This window comes from Marmota monax, unplaced genomic scaffold, assembly GCF_021218885.2.
Source record: "Marmota monax isolate L192 unplaced genomic scaffold, Marmota_monax_Labrador192_F-V1.1 WCK01_AAM20220418_F8-fsc00004, whole genome shotgun sequence".
Taxonomy (NCBI): domain Eukaryota; kingdom Metazoa; phylum Chordata; class Mammalia; order Rodentia; family Sciuridae; genus Marmota; species Marmota monax.
Window position 1 is genome coordinate 11,248,372 of NW_026692881.1, and position 20,396 is coordinate 11,268,767.

Below are 20,396 nucleotides of genomic sequence, written 5' to 3' on the forward strand. Positions count from 1 at the left end.
GAGAGAGAACGAGAACAAGGAAACAGGAGTGTTGGTGAGAATATATAGAGATTGTAAGGCCTGCGCATATGTGGAGAATGAAAAATGATGCAGCCACTGTGAAACAGACTACAGTGAGTGGTTCCTAAACAAATTAAAATTGAATGATCATGTAACCTAATAATTGCATTTCTAGGTACATCCCCATGAGAAAGAATAGCAGTGTATCAAAACTATTGTACCCCCGTGTTCAAAATAGCATTATTCACCATATGCCAAGGGTGGAAGCATTCCTGGTGTTCACTGATGAAGGAGTGCTAAGCAAAATGTGTTTTTTTGCATACAATAGATATTTTCCATACCTTGAATAGAAAGGAAATGCGATACATCCCATGACGTGGATGAAACTTAAGGACATTATGCAACATTAGATAAGCCAGTCACAAAAGTATAAATACTGTATTATTCTACTAATATGAGCTATCTAGAATGGGAAAATTCATAGAATATTAAGTGTCTATGGGTTATTATGTGGGTGGTCATCAAGGACAAAAGAAGGCTAAAAACAGCAGTTTATTATTTCTTTATACAAACTTAGTTTTGCAAATTGAAAAATTGTATGCTAAAGTCTTAAAGTGGTAATTTTTTTATTATGCATACTTTACCACAATTCAAAAATCCTACTCCTATTCCAAAAAATTACTAATTACATAATCTAATGGTATAGTTTGAGTCTGGAACATCCCTCATAAGGTTCATGTGCTCCTAAGTATGTGGTTTTATTGGGAGGTGGTAGGAACCTTTAAGAAGTGAAGCCTAGTGGGAGGTCTTAGGTCACTGGGAGTGTGCACTAGAAGGGGATTGAGGGAACCCATGTGAACTTTCTCTTTCCTGCCTTGGGCAGGAGATGAATGATTTTACTCTGTCAAGCCTCACCAACATGATGTACTCCCATACCACAGTGCTGAAAGCAATGAAACTAACTGTTCATGGAATGAAATCTCTGAAACTATGAATCAAACTAAACCTTCTCTCTTTATAAGTTTGTTTTCTTAGGTCAGAAATTTTGTCACAGTAACAGAAAGATGACTAACACATTTAGACTGTAAAGTAGTATGAAAATATTTTAATGATGTTTATTTAATAAAACTGTCCTGAAAGTTATAATATAATCAAGATGCAAGAGAATACTTCTCCTCCAGTCCCACAGCTCCAATCCCAGTAAATGTCATTGGGAGCAGGGTGGGCAAATATTTTATCCTGATTTCAAGCCTCTGGCTCAGTGCTTCTACAAGTCCTTTTACAATGAAGAGTGAGGAGTCCAGAGGGACCACAAGTAGAGGTAAGGTTCCTTAAAAAGTCCTTTATCCTCAGGATCTGAGTTGGGTTGCATCAATTGGTTCTAAGATAGTAGGAATGCAGATTCAAATTAAAGACCAACCCTTTTGTCCCCTAGGCAATAGATTGGGGAATTAATTTGAGGGGCATATTGGCAGTCAAAGGGAGGTCTCAAGAGAGGGATGAGATGTCCTTGTATCTTAGGAGGAGTGTCCTATACCCAGAAATCAGGAACAAATGCTCCCTGAATCTGCTGGTTCATTGGGATCATCAAATGTCCAAGGACTCATATAGGGAAGCTCTTGCTTAATCATAGTTGTGTGATTTTTTTTGTCTTGTGTCTGACACATGCTGTCCGCAGTTTCTTTCTGCATCTCAATCTCTCAACCAATAATCATGAGGTTTTAGTTTAGGAACAAAATCTGCCTCGGAGAAGAGAAAATGTTTCTTATGAGCAAGTCTTCTAGAATTTGACTCCTTTTCTGTAGATCCCTAACTCTTCATTTTTTTTTAAGCTCATGGGGTCATTTCTCTTTAAACTTTTAACCTCTTGCTGTGAGCCATAATTTTCCTTGACAGGTTAATAACCAATGTCTATTTCTTCTCCGAATAAAATCCCACCATTTTGTTTTCTCTCTGCATAGGATATTTACTGTATTCTTAAGCATGTATTCCCTAACTCTGCTCCCTAAGAAGCTCTAGGTCTTGTGACATCTTCACAGCAATAAATATACCCAGTACAATCATTGACTCCAATTTCAAATTTTTGAATAAAAGGATCCAGTAGTGTTTGGAAAGTGGCTGATTGAAAAGTTGAAGCAGGGGAAATGTAAGATGAACCTAGAATATGTTATAGTGTCAAAAAACAAAACAAAACAAAACAAAAACAAAGAAAATAGGAAAGTGACCAAGAATTGGTTGTGTCATGGAAAGAGAGGCAAAATCTAGTCACATATATTACATTTGAACCATGAAATATATAATGGCATGAATTGATTATAATCTACTGGAACCATTAAATCTATGTTTCTTTGTTGTTATAAATAAAGAAAGGAACAAGTTGAAAATTTGGTGACAGACTGTTATAAAATTTCAAAGAATCTACCCATTAAATTCTTCTAAATTACATAATTAATAAGAATAACTTTAGAGTGGAGAAGACTGCAAGAAACTCTCTGTTCTTAATAATTAAATGAACATCATTTGTAATAAAACTAATCAAAATTGTCACCATGGAGGGAAAGAAAAAGTGTCATCCTGTGAAGCTTTGTGCCAGAGATGCATAAGCTGAATTGAATGATTAGGCAACATCAGACAAGCTCAAACTAAGGGGCATTTTATAAACCTTGGGTCTATGCTCTTAGATTATTAAGGTCATGGGAGTCAAGGAAAGACTGAAGAATTGTTCTAGACTGAAGTTGACTGTACACAATTGTGCCATGTGATTCTGGATTCTGAAATGAACTTTCAGTGGACATAAAGAATATACTTGTGATTTATTGAGAATAAGGCATAGGGGGTCTCAGTTCATCAGTATTAATTTTGTGATTCTTATGGCTTGATTATAATTATATAAGAAAATTGTCTTGTTTTTATGAAACACATACTAAAAGTATTTCAGATCTTTGGAAGTAAGTAAACAATTTACTTTCAAATGTTTCAAAGTAAAACAATTCTGTGCATACAGAAAATTTTCCATACACTTGTGATTAAAAAAGGAAGCCAATTGTGGATATTTATAAATAAAAAAGAGTTGATATTGCCAAAGGGCACTTGAAAAAGTGCTCAGCATCATTAGGCTTTGTGGAAATACAAATTAAACTTCATTAAGATATAATTATTGTCATCTACCAGTGTGATTAAAATTAAAAAAAAAACTCACAAAATGTTGATCAGTAGGTGAAGCAACTGGCACTGTTAGAAAAAAATTTTAAGTAGATTCAAACATATTTACATTTCATAGGCATAATTTATTGAAAGGAAACATGTATCTAGTTAGCATTTTCTCATAGATGTATACTGAACAGAAATGCAGTCCCTTGCAAAAAGACATGAATAGGAGTGTGTGTGTGTATACATATATGTATATGTATACACACACACATATATATATATTTCCACAGTGGTTGTACTAATTTACAATCTGTTGGGCTATTACAAATAGCATATTCTAATAGCATATACTATTTGTAATAGCCCAACAGATTGTGAATTAGTACAACAACTATGGAAATCCCTATAGAGGTTCCTCAAAAGGCTAGGCATGGAATCACCATATGACCCACCTATACTATTCCTTAGTATTTATCTTGAAGAATAAAGGTCATCATACTATAGTGATATATGCATACCCATATTTATAGCAGCACAATCCATAATAGTCAAACTATGGAACGAGCCTAGGTGTCCATCAGAATGGATGAATGGAAAAAGAAAATGGAATTTTATTCAGTCATAAAGTACACTGGAATTATGTCATTTGAGGAAAAATGGATGGAACTAGAGACCATTATGTGAAGCAGAATGAGTCAAACTCAGAAGGTTAAGGGGTGTATGTTTTCTCTCATATGTGGAAGCAAGGGAGGAAAAGGAAAGAAAGATGGGTGCAGATTCCACAGAAACCCAGACTGTATGATATTGGTGTAAGAGTAGACAAATTCATGTATAGAATAGAGGGCTGAATATGTATTATATAACTATATTCAACCGAGTTTTGACAAAAAAAAACAAAGGCAAATCAATGAAGAAAGGACAGGTTTTTTTCAACAAGAGTAGCTGGAACAACTGGATATTCACATGCATAAGGGTAAATCTACATGGAGACCTTACACCCATCAGGAAGGATGATTCAACATAGATAGTAGATCTATACATAAGGTACAAAACTATAAACTCTGAGATTCCATATAGAATGGCTAAAACCAAACCACTGATGAGGACATGGTTTAATGGGGACTGTTAATCACTGTTGGTGTGTTTTAGTTAACTTTTATGTCACTGTGACCAAAACACCTGACAAGAACAAATTAGAAGAGGGAAAGTTTATTTGGGGCTCATAGTTTCAGAGGGCTTAGTCCACAGAGGGCCAGCTCCATTACTTTGAACCCAGGCTGAGGCAGCACATGATGGGGGAAGAGTCCAGTGGAGGAAAGCTGCTCAGCTCATGAAGGAGTCAGGAAGCAGACAGTGAGGGGAGAGAGAAGGAGCCTCAGGGAAGATGCATGCTACCAGAGCACATCACCAGTGACCCTCCTCCTCCAGCCAGGCTCCACCTACCTACAGTTATTACCCAGTCAGTCCATTCAAACCTGGATGGACTAATTAGGTTCTACCTGTCAGTGTCTAATCATTCCACCTCTGAATATCCCTGCATTAACTGGAGATTTTGTAGGACACCTCCTAACCAAACCATGACATGGTGGGAGGATATAACAGTGATGAGACTTTGAAAGACATTTTAGTAGTCACATCGACCATGTGATCCAGCACTTGTGCTCCCTGGTAATTATCCAAATGAATTGAAGACTTAGGTTCTCACAACAATCTGCAAATGTGTATATATAGCATTTTGATTCATCACTGATAAAAACCAGAAGTCAGCAAGAAGTCTTTCAATAGATTAATGTACAAAGAAATGTTGGTAAATCTACAATACAAACTTATTTGGTGTTAAAGTGAAATGAATTATGAAAGCATGAAAAAACCATGAAGGATTCTTTGCATATTAATAAGTGAAAGAATTAAAAAAATGGCTGCACATTGTAGGATTCCCAATATGTAACATTTTGGAAAATGCAACATTATGGTAAGACTGAAATGACCATTTGTTGCCAAGAGCTTGTAGGCTAGGAAAAGATGAATAGGCAGAGCACAGAGGATTTTTAGGACAGTGAATGTAGTGCATGACAGTACACTAGTGGTTACATGTTAGTGTACATTAGTCAAAGCATACAGAATGTGCAAGACAAAGAGTCAACCCTATGTAGTCTATGATCTGTGAGTGTCCACGTTGGTTTGACTCTATCTAATGAACCACCCTCCTGAAGCTTGCTGATTATGGGAGGAGCTTTGGGTGGATGTGGGCAGGGTGTTTGTAGGAACTTTACAATTAGGTTTGCTGTTAAGAAAAACTTCTTTAGAAGTTAAATTTTGTTAATTAAAAAGAATGACAATTATGACAAAGCTGAGGTTTTTATACTGTGAATCTTGAGGGCTTCCTGCTGATACCCTCCTGAGTATTTGGACTGGGATGAGAATTCTGTACAATGGGAAGTAGGAAATCACTGACTGGGGAGCTGCAAAAACAGGATTCTAAGAGAAGGTTTTGCACTGCTGCATTGGTGATACTTCATCTCACTTGGTCACTGATTGTTCCTCATTCCTTAAAAGTAATGTTCACATATGGGCTAGAACTGCTCCTCAGTGGATGAATGGATTAAAAAATGTGGCATTTATACACAATGGAATTTTACTCAGCAATAAAAGAGAATAAAATCACGGCATTTGCAGGTAAATGGATGGTATTGGAGAAGATAATGCTAAGTGAAGTTAGCCAATCCCCAAAAAACAAATGCTGAATGTTTTCTCTGATATAAGGAGGCTGACTCATAGTGGGGTAGGGAGGGGGAGCATGGGAGGAATAGATGAACTCTATATAGGGCAGAGGGGTGGGTGGGGAATGGAGGGGGCAGGGGATTAGCAAGGATGGTAGAATGTGATGGACATCATTATCCAAAGTACATGTATGAATGTGGTGAGCCGCTTCTGCTGTTTCTGCAGATTATGGTCGCCATTACAAGATGACGCTGGCTCCGCTGTGGTCTGTGACAAACAACTCCTTATCTGGGAGAGTTGGCACATGATTTTTCACCACCCTGTACACCACCCTGTGAGAAAGCTCCACGCGGCAGCTTTGCATTGGGGCTTGGGATGCTTTATTAAGGCTGGGAGGGGCATCCGGGGGAGAGAAGAAGAAATATCAAGGGCCTGAATAAACTGTTGAAAGAAGATTCCCGAGTTGCGTCTTCCTTGCGGGCAAGGGGTCGCAACATATGAAGACACAAATTGGTGTCAACACACTTTATATACAACCAGCGATATGAAAAATTGTGCTGAATATGTGTAATAAGAATTGTAATGCATTCCGGTGTCATTTATTTTTTATCAATAAAAACGAAAAAAACATAAAGTTCACATACTTGATTTCAGAGAACTCTTGTATCTTTAAATTATTTTTTGTATTCTTTCATCTATCAAAGGAAAGGGCCAGGCAGTATTCTCAGGTCATCAGGAGGAAGAAGGATGACCTGGGACACACATCTCTTAGGAATAAAGTGATTTCTGTGGCAAAAGCAATTGAGGTGATTTTACCCAAAATAAGTCAATCAGATTCTTTTTAGAGTTCAGAGCTCTGCGGGTCAAGCAACAGACTACTACTTGTTTTGCCTTGCAGGTAGTCATGCCCTGCCATGACTTGGGATCATGCCATGTTCTGCAGGTTATAAAACCGAACTGTTTTGATCCCTATTTAGTCAATTGTTTGTATAATTATTAACAAAATTCATGTTTATTTTGTGATTATGATGAATCATGAAATACTGAACCTTGTTGCACAATCAGGAAATGTTGGTGAACACAGTAGAAGTTAATGCCTTTTTTTCTTTTTGCTCTTTGATTAACATATTGGTGGTCCATCTTAATGGGTTTCATTGATATTTCCATGCACACATTCAGGGTGTGTTGATTAAATGCAGTTTGTTCTTATCAACCCTTCTCCCATTCATTTGGCAGCCTCTATTAATTATGATTCTACTATCAGGTCAATTTTACTTAGCTTCCACACATGAGAAAACATGCAGTCCTTATCTTTCTGTGTCCAGTTATTTCACTGAATAAAATGTCTTCCCTCATTCCATCTATTGTGCAGCAAAGGACACTATTTCATTCTGTTTTATGGCTGGATAATATTAGAATGTGTATTTATGTAGGCCCTCTATTCTCCTCACAGATTATTTCTTTTGCTGAGAAGAAACTTTTTAGTTTGAGTCCATCCCATTTATTGATTCTTGATTTTAATTCTTCTGCCAAAGGAATCTTATTAAGGAAATTGGGGCCTAATCCCACCTGATGGAGATTAGGGCCTACTTTTCCTTCTATTAGATTCAGGGTCTCTGGTTTAATTCCTAGGTCCTTGATCCATTTTGAGTTGAGTTTTGTGCATGGTGAGAGATAGGGGTTTAATTTCATTTTGTTGCATATGGATTTCCAGTTTTCCCAGCACCATTTGTTGAAGAGGCTATCTTTTCTTTAATGAATGTTTTTGGTGCCTTTGTCTAATATAAGATAATTATAATTTTGTGGGTTAGTCTCTTGTGTCCTCTATTCTGTACCAGTGGTCTACCAGTCTGTTTTGGTTCTAATATTATGCTGTTTTTGTTACTATTGCTCTATAGTATAGTTTAAGGTCTGATATAGTGATGCCACCTGCTTCACTCTTCCTGATAAGGATTGCTTTAGCTATTCTAGATCTCTTATTTTTCCAGATGAATTTCATGATTGCCTTTTCTATTTCTATGAGGAATGTCATTGGGATTTTGATTGGAATTGCATTAAATCTGTATAGTGCTTTTGGTGGTATGGCAGTTTTGATAATATTAATTCTGACTATCCAAGAGCAAGATAGATCTTTCCATCTTCTAAGATCTTCATTGATTTCTTTCTTTAGGGTTCTGTAATTTTCATTATATAGATCTTTTACCTCTCTCATTGATTCCCAAGTATTTCATTTTTTTGACAGTATTGTAAATGGGGTAGTTTTCCTTATTACCCTTTCTGAGGATTTGTCATTGATATACAGAAATGCATTTGATTTATGGGTGTTAATATTATAACCTGCTACTTTGCTGAATTCATTTACTAGTTCTAAAAGTTTTCTGGTGGAACTTTTTGGGTCTTCTAGGTGTAGAATCATCTCATCAGAAAATAGTGCCAATTTGAGTTCTTCTTTTCCTATGTGTATCCCTTTAATTTCTTTCATCTGTCTAATTACTCTGGTCAGTGCTTCAAGAACTATGTTAAATCGAAGTGGTGAAAGAGGGCATCCCTGTCTTGTTCCAGTGTTTAGAGGGAATGCTTTCAATTTTTCTCCAAAATCTTTACTCCTCAAGATAGAACACTAATATCTAGAGTATATAAAGAACTCAAAAAACTAAGCACCAAAAAACCCAAATAACCCAATCAATAAAAGGGCCAAGGACCTGAACAGACACTTCTCAGAAGATGATGTACAATCAATCAGCAAATATATGAAAAAATGTTCATCATCGCTAGCAATTAGAGAAATGCAAATCAAAACTACTCTAAGATTTCATTTCACTCCAGTCAGAATGGCAAATATTATGAATACAAACATCAATAAATGTTGGCGAGGATGTGGGGGAAAAAGGTACACTCATAGACTGCTGGTGGGACTGCAAATTGGTGCAGCCAATATGGAAAGCAGTATGGAGATTTCTTGGAAAATTGGGAATGGAACCACCAGTTGACTCAGATATCCCTCTCCTTGCTCTATCCCCAAAGGGTAACTACAGGGACACAGCCACATCAATGTTTATAGCAGCACAATTCACAATAGCTGAACTGTGGAACCAACCTAGATGCCCTTCAGTAGATGAATGGATAAAAAAACTGTGGCATATATACATAATGGATTATTACTCAGCAATAAAAGAGACTAAAATCATAGCATTTGCAGGTAAATGGATGGAGTTGGAGAAAATAATGCTAAGTGATGTTAGCCAATCCCCCAAAAAACAAATGCTGAATGTTTTCTCTGATATATGGAGACAGATTCATAGTGGGGTAGGGAGAGGAGGTGTGGGAGTAATAGATGAACTCTAGATAGGGCATAGTGGTAGGAGGGGAAAGGAGGGGGTTTGGGGTTACAAATGATGATGGAATGTCATGGACATTATTATCCAAAGTACATATATAAAGACATGAATTGGTGTGAATATACTTTGTATACAACCAGAATATGAAAAATTATGCTCTATATGTTTAATAAGAATTGTAATGCATTCAGCTGTCATATAAAAATAAAAAATTAATAAAAAAGAATGTGTATCCATGCCACATTTTCCTTATCTATTCATCTGTCAGTGGGCATCTAAAATGATTTCTTTCTAGTTATTGCAGATAGTCCCATAATAAACATGGGCATGTGATCAACATCTCTTCATATGCTGATTTCATTTCCTTTGATATTTACTCAAAGGTGAAATTTTACAGCAGTACATTTTACAGCAGTAGATCAATTATTTTTTTGGTTTGTGTTTTGAGAAACCTCTATACTGTTCTCTATAATGACCTTACTAATTTTAATTCCTACCACCAGTGTATAAGAAGTGAATTTCTCCCTCTGGGGAAGGGTGAAAGATGCAGGGATGGTAGTTCCTAGGCTCAGGTCTACCACGAGCAGTCTCTGTGTCCTTGTCCTATCCTGGACACTGCATCTCCAACTGTATGTTTTCAAAACATACAAGTCATGGAATATACTGAATTCCTCAAAGTCATAGATTCCCAATTGGCCCGAGTGTGTCAATTTAGCATTACGAGTAATTTTCTTGCACAAAATTAGCTTAAGTATTTCTCAATCATAGCAGTACATGAAAATATTTGTTCTATCTTTTTTCTACTAGCTGATAATTGGACAGCAACCTAGTACATTTAAATCATAACTCCAGGGTGCTTACTAGAAAAGAAGAAATATCAATATTTTCTGTTTTATCTGTTATTGGAAGAAAGCCTCCTCGAGAGAGATGAAAGTCCACTCAGCTTACTGTTTGTTTAGGTGTCAAAGAGTTACATATTGGATTAGCAGGAGACCATAAAAGTTTGGATAGCAAGGTCACAGTTATCTCAGTAGGAAGAGAAGACTCCAATGGATCCAGTGGTGGCCCTGGTCCTTGGTGTCTCCTGTCTGCTTCTCCTCTTACTGTGGAGACACAGATCAGGGAGGGGGAAGCTCCCTCCTGGGCCCACTCCTCTCCCAATTATTGGAAATATCCTGCAGATAGATGTTAAGGACATCAGCAAATCCTTAACGCATGTAAGTATGCTTTGTGCTCCTTCAGTGGCTTGTGAAGGCAAGTCAATTGACCCCTGGTTATAAAGATAGTATACTTCTGGAGGCACACTATTTTAGCAGATGATTGTAAAAGAAAATACTCCCTGTAAACCTTGATGTCATGTGCCACATTAATGCTGTGTTTTATTCAGAATTGTCCTGAATATAGAATTTATCTGCAAACTCAACAACTTATGCCTGAAAGCAAAGAAATAGCGTAAGGATTTCTGCAATAGCATGAGATTGGATACAGCAAAAGGAATGAAAATAACGCAATGAATCAGTGTCCAATTGATGATATCAGAATCTTTTGGTTGCTGCAGAAATTCTTTGCCTGGGGTTGGAAATGAAGAAGGATGAAAGAAATGGTTCTTCCAGTGGATGTTCATGTCATGGTTCTGCCTCTGCAGTGCCTACTTTGTTTTGGTAATAGCTGAGGACTCCAAACATGGCTAGGCATTAGGATCAAGTGTGGTGATTGAAAAACACCACTTTCTAGTATTCACCTTAGGTATGTCAGCATCTCTTTGGACAAAGCTTTGCAGGTGATTCAGAGCAGTCTGCTGGGTATAGCTTTGAAAGTGGGCACTGTGGTGTGATCAAGTGCTCGAGCATCAAATGTTGATTCAGTGATGTTCCAATTTTGTTCTCTTATCTTAGCTGTGGAACCCTGGAAATGAATTTGGAATTCTCTGATCTCATTTTCTTTGTTAATGAAACATGGCAAATAAGACTGCTGAATGCAATATGTGAGGATCAATTTTAATCCTTGTACGAAAAGCCTTGAAATTGTATGGCACATCAGAAGCCATCCATCAAAGGCAGCTATCATGATCATTTATACATGAAATTCAGAAATATGTCTATCTTTGTGTGGTAGAATAAAACCATAAAAATAATATCAGCCAGAGTCAGCATGATATCTGGTTCAGGTAGTGAGTTGATTTGCTAATATTTGCATTTTCTTTCCCATTTCCAGTTGTCAAAAGTCTATGGCCCTGTGTTCACTCTGTATTTGGGCATGAAGCCCATTGTGATGTTGCATGGATATGAAGCTGTGAAGGAAGCCCTGGTTGATAATTTGCTGGAAGAGACTCTATCCTGATTTTAAAAAGAAGTAAGAAAAACTTTGGTAAGTGCACGTGCATGTGTGTGTTGTGCAGTGGTCATTGGGATGAGCAGCATGAAGAAAAGAGACCAGAAGGGCTCCTGAGGCAGAGCTTGGCCATCCCTGTGGTGTCCCCCATTAGCTTCCCTGCCTTGTTGGGTCTCCCTTCTAATCTCTTTCCTCTACTTGTAGGTATCATTTTTAGCAATGGAAAGACATGGAAGGAGATAAGACGCTTCTCTCTAATGACCCTGAGGAATTTTGGGATGGGGAAGAGAAGCATTGAGGACCGTGTTCAAGAGGAAGCCCGCTGCCTTATGGAGGAGTTGAGGAAAACCAATGGTGGGTGCCTGTTTGTGTCACTGACCTTAACAGAGTGCCCTCTTCTCTATTGACTTTCTTGGAAGCATTTCAGTTGAGTGAGCGCTCTCATTATGGGCCTTGGTTGTGACCCCATGTGGGACAGGGATGGTGTTAAAAAGGGACAGGACATGTTTGTTTATCAATGTTGCCTGGGTAGTGATGTGCCTTGGCCTGCAATTGGGGTGTAAAAGTTCTTTTGATCTGTTTCTGTTCTGAATATTTTTAGTTTTCTTTCCAATCAGAAATTATGAACTTAGTAGGTGAGTGTTTTTTTTTTCCCTAAAGAGTTAAGGAGCAGTGTTTTCCCTTAGTGTAAATGAGGGCAACCTATTCCATATCATGCCAGTAGAAAACCTTGGTAAGTGATGGGGAGGCAGTGACCCCACCACTCCTTCATGGAATCCCAGCTCATCGCCATCTGCTTTCCTTACGTTGGACAGTACTTGTGTGAGCAGCTTCACCAACATGGCTCAGGGTTTCTTCCAGGTCCAGGCTGCAGCTTTGGCCAGTCATGGTGTAATGTATGCTTTTAATTGATCAGTTTTATCTTCATAAAATTCTCATCAATTATTTCTGTCTAAATACAGAATGATTTTTTATAAATAATCACAAACTACATCTTCTTACCCATATTTAGTGTTTTTTGATTCACATACTTTGGTTAAATATCTGTTTTCATATAAATCTACAAAGTACACAGACATTTATAAAATGGTTTCTTTAACTAGATTTTGAAGACTATCAGTGTCTCCTTACATAGTCTCTCCTAATAGAATGTTAACTCTGTTTTCAATTTTCCATTTGTTTCTTCCCCTGTTCTTTGGATTTCATGTTAGAAATTATGGTCCTAATTTCCTCCTACTGCCAACTCTACTCACCTGTGAAGTGTCTGTCATCATGAATGTGATTATTAGCTTGAATACCAAATGACCTTGTTTTCACATTTTCTGTTTCAAATGAAATGGAAGAAAAGATTAAAAATTCAATTTTACCAGTGCACGACACACATGTATACGCACTCCAAATTTCCAAGACTCTGCAAGTTACCTTCCCCCTCCATGGATGAACATATCACACTTCTAAAAGCTCAGAGCTCTGCAATATTTAAAATGCTTGCACACAGCATCTAACAGAAACTTTTTCTATTTTTCAAATGCCCTCCTATTTTTTTCAAAGTGGCTTTGATTCTTGTCTCCCTTATTTAAGGTCCACAGGTATGAATTTGCGAGCTCATACATATAAATTGGTACCTATTATGTAATTATAGCAATTTATCTTACAGATTCCCCACAAAAAGGAACACTTCCTATATTTTGATTTCATTTCCTGTAAAATAATATACTTAATGTATGAGATGGACAGATTTCACAATGATTAAAATATACCTTTTTTTCTTTCATTCTTTCTTTTTTAATAGACCTTTGTTTTATGTATTTATGTGCAGTTCTGACAATAGAACCCAGTGCCTCACACATACTAGGCAAGTACTCTACCACTGAGCCACAGTAAAATTCATTTTTTAAACTCTTAAATGAGAAATAATATGTGTCTCTTAGTTTTGCATTTTTGATTGCCTTACCTGGGGTTTATATTTTGAATAAAAGTTGTTTATTTTAGCAAAGAAATCTAACCCACTTATTGATATTACTTTATCTTCTCAAATATCACACACATTTTGCTTTTCTCATTTTTTCCCCTATATGCCTGAACTCACCCACAATCTCACTTTAGTTCCTCTCTACTGGTTCAACACAGAATTCTTTCTTCCATTTATTACACATAAAAAAGTTTCCAGGCCCACAGCATAGCCTCCTTCTGTATCTCATTGCTGTATTTTCCATAGGCTTTACAGACAGATGTGATTATGTTCTGAATACTTGAATTATTATGTTTAAGATAGTCTTTTGCCTTTAAGAATTATCCCTTGGCTGGGCAAGGTTGGGAAATCTTGTAATGGTAGTAACTTGAAAGGCTGAGACAGGATGATCTCTAGTTCAAGGCCAGCCTCAGCAAGTTAGGGAGACCCTAAGAAACTTAGCAAGACCCTGTCTAAAATTATAAAACAAAAAAGGGTTGGGGACGTAGTTCAGTGCTAAAGTGCTCTTGGGCTCAACACTCAGTACCAGCACCACCAACAATATTATCAACAACCACCACCTAAACCAGGAAACCCCAGGGGCTAAAGAGGTGTAAGTAAAAGCAGTGGATGTGAACTAAGTTATGTAAACTCCATTATTTAACATGTTAGGTTTTCAGGGCCTACTCAGAGTTAGGTAAAAGTGATTCTTTGTTCTTTTTGGTACTGAAGATTGAACCTGGGGCACTTTACCAGTGAGCCATATCTCCAGCCCCCTTTATTTTTTATTTTGAAACAGGGTATTGCTAATTCTTAGGGTCTTGTTAAGTCCTTAGGGCCTCACTAAGTTGCTGAGGCTGGCCTCAAACTTGCAATCCTCCTCCCTCATCTTTCAACACCTCTGGGATTACAGGCATGTGCCATTGCACTTGGCAATTCTTTGTTTTAATGCATGTGAATATTTTGCTGTCAGTTGCTCTGTATACAATATACTGTTTAAAATGTGTACAAGGGATCCAACATGGCAGCCGGTGAGGAAGCAGCACTTTCAGTATCTTCACATTAACGGGATCAGAAAGACCCATTAATACACCTAGATTCTACCTACTGAGGAACTTCTAGCAAAATTCCGCTGAAAGGAGACCTGCCGGGAATTAGTAAGTTTATTAGAGGTGACAGTTTGTCCCAGACGAGTGAATCTTGACCACTCGGTGCAGAGGTCCAGTCCCGCGGCCTCCACCTGCCCGGCTCTGCAAGCAGCCCCCAGCGGCCTGGCGCAGCGTGAAGGGTCCCCGCCAGACCCTGCAGACGGCCCCCGCCCTCCCTCTTGAAGATGCCTCTCCTCATTCTGCTAATTCTAATTCTGGGGTAGGGAAAAGGAAACTCCTTCTTGAAGCCTTGGTGGGAATCCTAGAATGTAATGAAGCTTCCTGAGATGATTCCTCACTTGGAAGTATTCTATTCATGTATATATGTCAGAAAGGTATTTTAATTTTGGCAGATCTGTTCATAATTTTTTAATTCATCATTTCAACAGACTGCTTCTATAAAACTTGTGTTTCATGGAGTAAGAACCTTTCTTGAGGGGTAGTCAAAAATTTTATGTTTTATCAATACCACTTAAAAATCATCTTTAAAGGAATTTTGTTCATACAGTAGCAATAAGCATACTTTTTTTGAGTCTTGTGTGAGGATTCCACTAAAAGGATGGCAACACAATTATTTGTTAGACTCATTCTCTTTCAAGGAAGAGAGGACAGGAACAATAAACACTTTATATAATCTTCACCAAGTTTCTTAATCATAGAAGGCAGATGCAAGTGTGGTGATGGAATCTAAAAGGAGGATAGTCTGGTAACCTGAATATTAGAATAGGAAAATTTATGAAGAAAGAAAAATCTCTGTTCTTAAAACTCCAACAAGATTCTCTTGTTTGGAAATAACAGGATCAATGAAGGGAAATTGAGGTTGAAAAGGGAGGCTTTTCTGCTCAGGCAAATCCCTTGTCAGCTAATAGCATTAAACCATTGTTTTCACATCTTCACTCATCAGGTGACAAATATTTTCTTTGCAGGAAAAGAACTGTAAGGGAACATACCGAGCCTCAGAATCCATTTCCTAAGGGATCTTATGTAGTGGCAAAGAAAGATTGAGGTGTGGGGCTTAATGGAAGCTTTGGAGAATCTGAGCTCCTCCTTCAACATCAGAAAAGTCATGTGCTCTCAAGGGAGGGAAGAACTGTGGAGTAAAGACTTTCATATTTTGCCATCTTAGTAGAAAATTCTTCCAATCATCCATCAGAGAGAGTGAAATAAAAGCATCCACCCAAAACACAGGGTTGTAGCATTGCATATCGCAAGGAATGAAGAATTCATTACAACATTCAGAGAAATATCCCATGACTTATGTGAAACACCAGAGCAGCACCAGAGTTCTTACAAGTAACTAATATCTTGTTATTTCATAGAATAGGTGTATTTCATACCTGCACATTTGCCAAAATATTATACCATTATCCCTATTTCTCAGAAAATTACTGGAGAATGTTGCATCTAAATGTCTATAAGTCAGGAAGCCATGGGCTCCAGGAATGGGATGAGAGTGTTGGGGAGACTGCTGGGTGCTGGACCTAGGAAGCAGCCTTCAGCATGAAGGTGGATGATGCAGATGACAGGAGAGAACTCAGGAGCAAAAGGGATGTGAGGAATAGTCTGAGGTTTCCGATGGCTGGACAATGATTCCTGCAGTATAAAACATCTACCTGAGCATCTTGAATAATCCTAACTCAAAATTGGAAAATGATGGGCTTACATAGAGAAACTGGGAGAAGACCAAGAAAGCACCAACAATGAAAAATAATCATAATTTCATATAACAGAAAGTATGTGTATACTACCAGAAGGTCGTACCTCATGGATGTTGATATAAGCAAAAATTGCCGTCTAATATATCCTCGTGAATAGAGTCTGGTGGGCAATCTCGTGTGTGTGTGTGTGTGTCCTTTCCCAATTTTGTGCTTAACTCATTGAGTTATGCAAACTCTCATTTCCACGTACTTGGAAATCATTAAGTGTTGTGTAATAATGCACACACAAGAAATAGAGAATCATTATTTGAATATGACTTTAAATTTCAGAACGAGGTGGTAGAGTGCTGAGTGCCTGTGGCTAAGATGTGGGAGGATAGAGCTGGGATTGGGCTCATTTGTAGAGCGCTTGTCTGACATGTGTGAGGCAATGGGTTTGATTCTCTGCACCACATATAAATAAATGAATAAAATAAAGATCCGTCAACAACTAAAAAAAATATTTAAAAAAAGATGTGGGAATATGATGGGAGTTCCACTGCAAATTGCTCTCATACAAAACCTTCATACATATATATCAATCTATTGTACTTTATATTAAACATAAATTATTTATCAAATTTAGTATTTGATTCCCATTTTCTTTCTGCCAGAACTGTAAATTCTTGATGTGTTTATATTCTGTTAAATTTTTTGAAAATATTATTTAGTTCTACTTATATTAATTCTGTGGGATGCTAATTTATAAGCATGGTCCTATTTTTTATTTTATTTACTTTCTTTGTTCCTATCTACTTTAAAATGTAGTTTAATGAAGAGTGTGTGTGTGTGTGTGTGTGTGTGTGTGTGTGTGTGTATATATATAAATGATATGCCCAGAGTCACTGTTTATATACGTAAGTGTGCCTCTGGGCATATCATTTATATTCATAATGCTGTTGGGACATCTTTGTCCTGCTTTTCATGATATTCAGTTGCTATGACAAATGTGCCCTTTCTCTCCTATCCCCTCATTTCTTTCCTATGTCTTACCAGCTAAAGTCCAGGAAGAGATTCAGTGTGTGATTGGCAGACACCGCAGCCCCTGAATGCAGGACAGAAGCCGCATGCACTACACAGATGCTGTGTTGTATGAGATCCAGAGATACATTGATTTCCTTCCAGTCAACCTGCCCCATGCAGTGACTTGTGATGTTAAATTCAGAAATTACCTCATTCCCAAGGTAAGCTTGTTTCTTCTGGGCTGCGCCTCAGTGTTCTTCCTGGTCCCAAATCCATAGCAGGATTGTAATTCTCTAACACACAGGATGAGACAAGTTGCAAAACATTTGGCTACTTAATGACCTGTGTGTAGTTTCTAGTTTGGGTATAAAGCTTTCTAAGAGGTGGCTGTATCTAGCCATGTGAGCCTTCCAAATTGGTTTTACATTTTAAACATTGTTTTTCCCATTATTAAATGTCTACATTTCCATACCAAGGTTAAAAATTTCGTTGTCACAGGGTGTGGTGGCTCATGTAGTTTAGGAGGTTGAGGCAGGAGGAGTGCAGGTTCTAAGCCAGTCTTGGCAATTTAGCAAGGCTCTAAGTAACTTAGATAGACCCTGACTCAAAATATAAAATAAAAAATGGCTGGGGATGTAGCTCAGTAGTTAAGCAGTGTTGCATTCAATTTCTGGTTAAAAAACTAGGTTGTTAATACCCCAAGTGATTTCTTAGGTTTTCCTCATGAGAACAATAAACCTATAGACAAATTAAGTAAGAATTGATATCTTGACCTGTTGATTCTTTAAATTCATGATTATGTTCTCAATTTATTTTCGCTTCATTTAATATTTTCAGTCATGTTTTTTTCAGTTCAGTGACTCATAAATATTTTGTTATTTTTTCCTGTAAAATGAATATTTTTTTCATGCTATGTCATTTAAACACATCTTTGCCTCTTCTTTCTAACTGGTGTGTGGGATTATATTTGATCTTATCATTGTGATGATGTTACAGCTAGTAAACTTAATAACTTTCCTAGTAATTGCCAATGGTTTGTCTGAGATACATTTGAAATGTCAGTGTTTTTTATCCTCTTGTCTGAGTCAATTTGATGTATTTCCTGTTTTTATATCCTTGATTTCTCTTTATTGCATTATTACCCTTTTTAGGATTTCTCAATCACATTGAACAGAATACATGATTGCAGTCATTCATTTTTTATTTCTTATCTACAGGAATGGTTAGAGGCTTACTATCTCATTGCAGAGAAGGTTGTTTTACGTACAATTTGGTAGATGTTCTTTTTCAAATAAGGAAAATTTTCTTCTCTTAATTTCGTATAAACTTTGGTCAAGAATGTGTATACACAAATTGATTTTCAGCATCTGGGGGATAGATTATATGATATTGGATGGATTTTCTGCAGTAAATATGCAAATTGCAAATACATACACAGAGCTGGATTTGATCTATCACATGTTTTCATGTCTTCAGTGCTTATAACAGATTTTTTGTCAATAATTTTTCCTCCAAAAACTTTCTTAGATAATAGATATCAAGATAGTGCTGGCTGCATAAAAATATGTGAGAAATGTTCCTTGAAGTAGGTATGTTTCTTCCTTCTGATGGCCACTTTGTCATATGCTTGAAATGCCAAAACTTTTTTGGTGAAGAACCGGGTATCACATGGGGAAAAATGGTAAAATTTCAGAGCTTATATTCTTCCAGAAAGGGTTCATTTCTTTCCCGTAAATGGAAAGAAGGTTGTAACACTTCATTCCCTCATCTTTAGTAGGACAGCATATGAACATAATAAAAATTATGCCATTTCCTTTCCTCTTTGTCTCCCATTTATGGAATACATCTATCTGTCTATCTATCTATGTATCTATCTATCTATCTATCCATCCATCCATCCGTACAGGGGATCAAATACAGAACCTTGCACACACCAGGCAACATTCTACCACTGGGCTTCATTTCCAGCATCCATATCTGAAGTCTTGAGATGATTTTTATCTGTGAAGCGCTAACTTTCTTTCTACCACATGCTTTCTGTGTTCATCCTGAAAACCTACTTGCTGTTATAAAATAGACTTTAAAATTTGAAATCAGGGCTGGGAATGTGGCTCAAGCGGTAGTGCGCTCGCCTGGCATGCGTGAGGCCTGGGTTCGATTCTCAGCACCACATACAAAAACAAAGATGTTGTGTCCGCCGATAACTAAAAAAATAAATATTAAAATTCTCTCTCTCTCTCTCTTTAAAAAATTTGAGGTCAGAAAATATCACTATTATATTTAAAATAATACAAATAAGAATTCTCTTCATTGGAAAAATCTGGTAAGATTCATTAGGTTGCACTTATTAAGGCCGTCCTGGGGAGAAACTGATGGCTTCAGGGGAAGGAAGGTCATGGGGCTTGCTCTTGTATTTAGTATAAGGATTAGGACCTGAACTTACTTTCTTTCTAGCAGGGGAACAAGGAGGAGATGGTGTTTATTTCTTATTGGGATGGGAGGATAAAATTAATGAAAGTTGATTGCCTCTTTATGTGCAACTAAATGGGAAATAGACTGAAGAATCAGGGATTGTCAGTCCTCCTTATCCAATGCATCTGTTTTGTGGACCTGCTTGATGATCCCATTCAGCTCACTGCTTGGCAGGTTATGATATGGCTGGTATCTTTGAAGTTTATAGAACTGTAGCCTCAAGAGATGATCCATTTATGCTCTTCCTTTGGAAAAGTCTGATATAGAATGTTTCAATCCTTGGTTGCCATTTTCCAATTAGATAAATTATTTTTTCTTCCACAGGCTGAAATCACTGATGTCAGTGGAAATAACACTCTAATAGGAGTTGACTCACTTCTTTTGTAATTGTCTACAGCCAATATGGACTTTGCAGGATACTAGGATTCTGTTGACATTTTTTATTTATTAATTTTTATTGATAGATATATATTAGGTATAGAGAATACTGGGTTTCATTGTGGCATATCTGTATATGAGAATAACAATTATTATTTAAATGTAATTAACAAAAATATTAAGCAAGTTTGACTGATTTGTACAGAATCATCATATACAGCTAATTGGCTGCAGAGTCCACCTAAGA

General features: G+C 37.2%; 1 pseudogene; it reads left to right on the top strand.

Annotated features, from left to right (window-relative positions):
- The first annotated feature begins 10,209 nt into the window (after window positions 1–10,209).
- Window positions 10,210–20,396, top strand: part of LOC124096345 (cytochrome P450 2C5-like) — a 38,184-nt pseudogene continuing 27,997 nt past the window's right edge.